This window comes from Coturnix japonica, chromosome 11, assembly GCF_054131305.1.
Source record: "Coturnix japonica strain WE chromosome 11, WE-NBRP24, whole genome shotgun sequence".
Classification (NCBI taxonomy): Eukaryota; Metazoa; Chordata; class Aves; order Galliformes; family Phasianidae; genus Coturnix; species Coturnix japonica.
Window position 1 is genome coordinate 5,142,562 of NC_140673.1, and position 6,192 is coordinate 5,148,753.

Below are 6,192 nucleotides of genomic sequence, written 5' to 3' on the forward strand. Positions count from 1 at the left end.
ATGCAGTTGCTCTAAACACAGGATATTTTCAGCCCATTTGCCATCCAGATAGATAACACATGCAGGGTGATTAACTGGCTCCATTTTTTTTCTACCTCCCCATGTAGCTGGCTCTCCTGGCACAGTCTCCATCCGCTCTTTGAAATGCTTTCAGTGCAGGATGGCTGCCTTCCCTCCTGGCACACAGCTGGGCTGGCACTCACCGAGGGCTGCCAACCTGGGAGGAAGTGGCTCATTAGGAGAAGAAGGGCAGCATGAGCCTGAGTATGGACAGGCACAAGCCAGTGTGATCCTCTCTAATCAAAAGCCAGTAGCTTTACCCATTGCACCTTGCAAGGAGCAGGCAGGGCATCCTGGGGCTGCCCCACTGGAGAGGGCTGTATTGTCATAGTGGGAAGAAACCACACAGGGTTTATTGCCTGCTCCTGCCCCATCTTTAGCTCGGGGTGGGTGTGCTGGGCTCATCATTCATTTGCATGGTTGTGTTTTTCCCGTGCTGCTGACATCTGCTGATCCCAGATTGCTTTCCAGCCATCAAACCCTATGTGGCAAGAGAGAATTCAAAGAGAGGGAGACACCTCATTAGTTTTTACTCCACCCTGCATCCTTATCATCATTATCCTCCTGCAGGGACAGGGAGGAACAATATTGTGTTGCTCGCCCTAGGGAGGAATAGGATGCTTATGGGGTAGGCAGGGGAGCATGGCTGTCTGCAATGAGCCTGGCAACTGTATGCACCACCACAACCTGGCTTCTGAACAGCCCCACAATAAATGACCCTGTGGGATCCCATTTTGGCTCCTGGACATGAGATGGGAACCATCTGGTTCTTGATCCCCAGTTCACTGCTTTCCAGCTGTGCTGAAGTAGCCAAGCAAGGCTGGGGCATCGCTGCTCTCTCTGCTGGGCATCCACTTTCCTTTTTAATGCCCCCAGCTGATGTTTTATAGGAGCTGCAGATGTTCAGCATCCAGCAGTGCTCTTTCCATGGTGGGCTTTCTCCAGGCAGGGAGTCAAGCAAGCAAGCAAAGAACAAGAAGCTATTGGAAAAGCAGTCTGATTTTGCTCTAACTGCATCCAGCCCTTGTGTTGAGTAGAGATTGATGTCTCAGGGTGACCACCTGCAGGCAGCTGTGCTTTTTCTAAGCAGTGCTCCATCTCAGACCCAAAGAAGCATTGCGTCAGCAGCAGTCTGGGCTTTTCCTTGCAGTCTCAGGTGGAGATAAATCCTTTCCCTACAAACTTCAAACGCCTTTCATTTACCCATCCTCACTTTCCCATGCAAACAGGGCATAAAGAGCAAAAATAGAACACGGGTGGTGCTTTCCTTCGCTTCCAGCTGTATGGCTCTGGGAAAGAGGCACAGGGTGGGAGACAGGGAGAGAGATGGGGCTGCATCCTGCCTGGCTGGCTCCCAGCCGCCCTGCACTGCAGGAGGTGCTTCCGTGGGAAGGTGACTCCACCTGGGAGGTGTGACACTGAGGCTGGGGCAAGGCAGAAGGAACAAAGCTCCTTTTGTTGTGCTTCCCCTGGCCTGCTGAGCTTCCTGAAGCTGTGCCAGTGAGATGCAGGCTGTGCCATCATGGGGTTGAATGAGTCTGGCTGAGCAGGGCACTTCTGTACCAAATCCTAGTTGGGTACAGCAGGATAATGGGATTGCCAAGGAGCACCCACATGGGGCTGGGACTTGGAGAGTGTCAGAATGTGGGTGGGCACCTGTTACCAGCATCACTAGCGTACCAACCTTGCTCAGCACCCTGCTGTCCTGGGCACATAAAGGGGACCTGATGGGTCTGTCCAAGTGCAGGATGCACCTGAGTGTAGGGATGCCAAAAATCCCATCCCAAAGCAGCTTCATCCACCACAGCAAAACCCCTTAAAATCTGACCTAATTATGGAGGCTGGAGAGGATACAGCAGTGCTTAGAAACAGCCCTGGCTCACCACAGCAGGGTGAGAGGGATTCACAGCTCTGCACACCTCAGAGATGGGCACATCCACCCCATCCCTGCAATGCCATACACGGTACATGGCGCTGCTCCATCTATCTGGAAGGCCCCTGGGATGGTGAGAGTTAATCCTTGCTCCCAGCTGCCTTCCTCCAGCACTGTGCAGGAAGAGGGGCTGCCTGGGGGAGGAAAAAAGTGCTGTGTTCAGACCTTTTACCTAATTTCCAAAGGTTCAGACCTGACAGCCTTAGCAGCGGGTGCTGCCAGGATCTGCACAGCTGGCTGCCTTCACCCACAGCCCACATCCTTGCTGCAGCACCCATCTCAGTACTGACTCGATGCCTCCTCACCCATAGGCTCTCAGCAAGGTGCTGAGAACCCAAGGAGCTGCCCTATTTATGTGTGATGCACTTTGCAGCTGGAGAACAGTGTGACCTAAAGGAACTTGAGTCCTGAAGCACTTTCCCTTGGCCAAGGCCAAAGATATCTTTGCAGAAATCCTATAATAATGGAATCATTAAAGTTGGAAGAGACCACTGCTGTCATCAAGTCCAATCCTAACCCACCCCCACCAAGCCCAAGAAACCTGCTTCTGAAAACATAACAGGGATCCCTATGATCCTAACCAACTACTTTGTGCTATAAAGACAGAGACTGCAAAAGGTTCTTGTTATACCCATAGCTGCTAATTCCCCTTTTGTATACATTAATGGAACTATTCTGTTGCTCAGGTTATCATCTCCAAGACCAGCCCATCCTGCAGGCATATCAGGGGGTCTTGATGGTACAAAGACACAAAGGAGCTCAGATCTACTCCCTTCAGGCATTCTGAGCAACCAGAATCTTTTCCTAAGGAGCAGATGGGTATCTCAGGAGCAACAACAGAGCTGATTTAATTACAGCTGAACTCTGTTCCTGAGATCTTCACGATCAATCAATGCTTCCGCAGAGCAATTAAGTTTGATTATATCCATGTTAAGACCCTTCTTGTGTAGTAGGCAGCATCTTTCTTAGATACTTGTCCCTTGATGAGCCACACATTTAGCAGAGCCTGGGCTTCAGCAAACCTGATTAATTCTCCTTGCCACGCCAGTAGCCAATCCAAGCTTGGTGACCACCTTTGCTAAGGACTGGACCATGACCAGCATCCCAAGTGGTATGTGCAAGCATGATGGAAGCTTCAGGCTGCAGCCTTTAAAACACGTATGAGGGGTGAAAACAACCCACCATATCTAAGAGGATATAGGCCTCACCTCCACTGCCAGCCCTTAAATGAGGTCTATGGAAGGGGTGCATCCTGGCTCCAGCCCTTCCTGTCACTTAGATGCATTGCGTGCACCTGAGCTCCCCTGGGTTGGCCCTGCCTTCCACCAGGTGCTCAATCTCTGCTTCAAGCTGTGACTCTGCAGCTCCACTACAGATGGCAATAAGGTCAGAGTGTAGGGCTCAGCTCCCTTCCTAAGGGATGGTCAGCCTAGAGAACTGGAGTGTGAGAGGCCAAAAGCCACTTACCTCATCTGTGGCCCAAAATACAAGCAAGGTGACACAAGGCATTGCAAGTGCTACCACCTCCTGACTTACATGTTATTCCAACTGGAGCACTTTGCCCAGCCATTGTGGATCCCCAGAGAGTTGTCTGGGTGGTTTTCTGTGCTCATGGACTTGCAGGGTTCTTGCTGGGGTTGCAGGCTGGGGAGGGAAGGGTTCTTGCTGGGCACAGCGCGTGGCATAAGCTCGTGTTGACACTGGCCACAATGCTGGCTAACCAGAAGGGCTCATGTCTGCAACATTTCAATCTCAGGCTAAATTTAAACACTGAAAGAAGCCCAGAAAACAGCCCAACCCTCATCTGCTGTGGCTGCCTCTCACCAGCCCTCCCTTTGGCAAGGAAGGAGCTTTTGTTTCGCCTGGTCTCAGGGCTGGCTCAGAATAATACCACCAGCGAGACCCTCCCTGCCCCACACAATGAAGCAGCGTGCTCAGCTCCCAGCTGTGTGCAGTGGGGAAGTGCCCAGCCTGCTGCTGCCCTTCCAGATGTGTGGGCGTGCAGAGCTCTGGCTCTGGGGCAGAGGTGGAACTGGGGCCGGCAGTGGGATGGGGTCCCCATGGTGCTGGGAAGTGTGAGTTCACTCTGCTCTTATTGGGACCACGGGGTCCATTTTTGGGGATCCAGGCATGACAGGAACGTGTTGCCCATGGGAGCAGCTGCACCTCATGATGCTCCTCATGCTTCCCATCACACACCACCTTGCTTCTTACCCACTGCCTGCAGATCAGCAGGGTCCTCCTGCTGTTATTTTTATGCAGTTTGCTGAGGACATGGAGATAGTGGGTGCTGACAGGAGCCTGGATGCGGGCTGGGACTGCACAGGGCTTATATGTGTGTTTGTGATGAGACAGCTTGTGCTGAAAGTCAGCGTGGAGAGAGCTCGCATCCCATGGACTCCCTCCCAACCATCACTGTGCAGGTGGTGGGGTCACTGTCCCTGGAGGTGTCACAGAACCATAGAGGTGAGGTGCTGAGAGATACAGAGAGATACAGCGAGGCAGCGGTGGTTGGGTTGGGTTTGGACTCAGTGATCTTGTAGGTCTTTCCCAATCTTCAGATGCTCTGACGTCCAGAGCCCAGACCTGCTGTCTGGATCTGTCACAGCTGCTCAGGGCTTGCTCTGACTCACATCCCTTATTCATCCCTGGGCAGGGCTGCCCCAGCACTGTGGGCTGGGCTCCCACAACTTCCTCTCTTGCTGCATTTCTACCAGTGTCACCCCTTCTGCTTTAAATTAAAAGTCAGGGTTAAGAGAAGACAAGGAGGGGGAAAAAAGAGATAATAATTAGAAGAGATGGGGCCAGTCCTGTGCTGGAATCAGGCAGCAGGAGGAGGAGGGTGGGAAGGAGTGAGGTCAGCCACAGTCACATGCAGGCTTTGGTTTGGGCACAGCCGGCGTGTTTGTACGGCAGGAGGGTGCAACATGGTCTCCTGCTTCCAGGAATCCTCTGAGCACAGGATACGGGTGAGGAGAGGGTAAACATGATACAATAGCTGGCCTGTAACTCGATCAGCTCCCTGCATTAACTGCTCCCTGCACCTCGGTGCCTTCTCATGGTGGCAGGGCATGAAGTGGCACGTCCCGGGATGCAAGGCATACTGCAATGGGAGCACCATTAGTTGTGTTCATTAGTTCAATCTCCAGCTGTATTCTTCAGCTCACACTCAGGGAGAAGAGGGCCTGGTTAATGTTATAAGCCTGATCGCTTTGCTGCAGGAGCAGCGGGAAGGGGCTGGACAGACCCTATGGGGAGCAGGGTGGGTTTCTCCCCACCCGCTGCTTTGTTTGTATTTATAGAGCGCACCGCAGGCACGAGGTCTCTGTGGTGAGTGGAATTCCAGCCTGCAGCCCTGCTCCATACACCCATCCTGCTCCTCCGACAGCCAACAGCTGAGCCGGGGCTCAAGTGCTCCAGATGCCAGGGCTTGGAGCTGAGCAATGGCACAGGAGATGGGAGTGGAGTGAGTCCCATAGTGTGCAGTGGGCTCTCAGCATCACTAGGGTGTGATGCAAGGATGCTTCAGCACGGAGTGACACCAGCGACTGGCTGCAGACATCACCTCCCACTGACCCGTCCCACTGGGGCTGGGGTTCAGCAAGCAGTGAGTCAGGCAGGCACCCATCCCACTGCCTGAATCAGCGCTGAGAGCATCCCAAAGCTGGCAGCTCTGCCTGGCGCTCCTCCTGCTTGGGGTCATAAATAGGGCTGCTGCATCTGTGTGTGTAGATGTATATGTATATACACACACAGCTTGCTTGGGTCTCCTTGGACAAGAGGCAAAGCTGAGCACCAACCAGCAGCTCAGCTCTGCAGCACCCAAAGCTCCTTCAAAGCAGGTCGTTTCCCCTAATAGCAAGCACAAGCCACAGCTGCTGAAGGCTCAGTTGCTTTCCATTGGGCCTCTCCCTGGAGCAGGAGCACACAGGAGGTGGCTGCCCTCCTGCGTCCAAAGTCCCTTGCATGGAGAGGTGAAGAGAGCACTGACCTCATGGAGCAAATATTTTCCATGCCATCTCCTTCCTAGGTCTCCTCGCAGTCTACAGTGCAGTCTATAGGATGCAATGCTACACTTGTAGCTGGCGGTGATGCAGAAGGGCACGGGGCTGCCTCCATGCACTGCCCCTGCAGGTTAACACCCTGCAGGCTTCTGAGACCCCACAGCATCCCTCCAAAGGAATATATTACAAAGCACG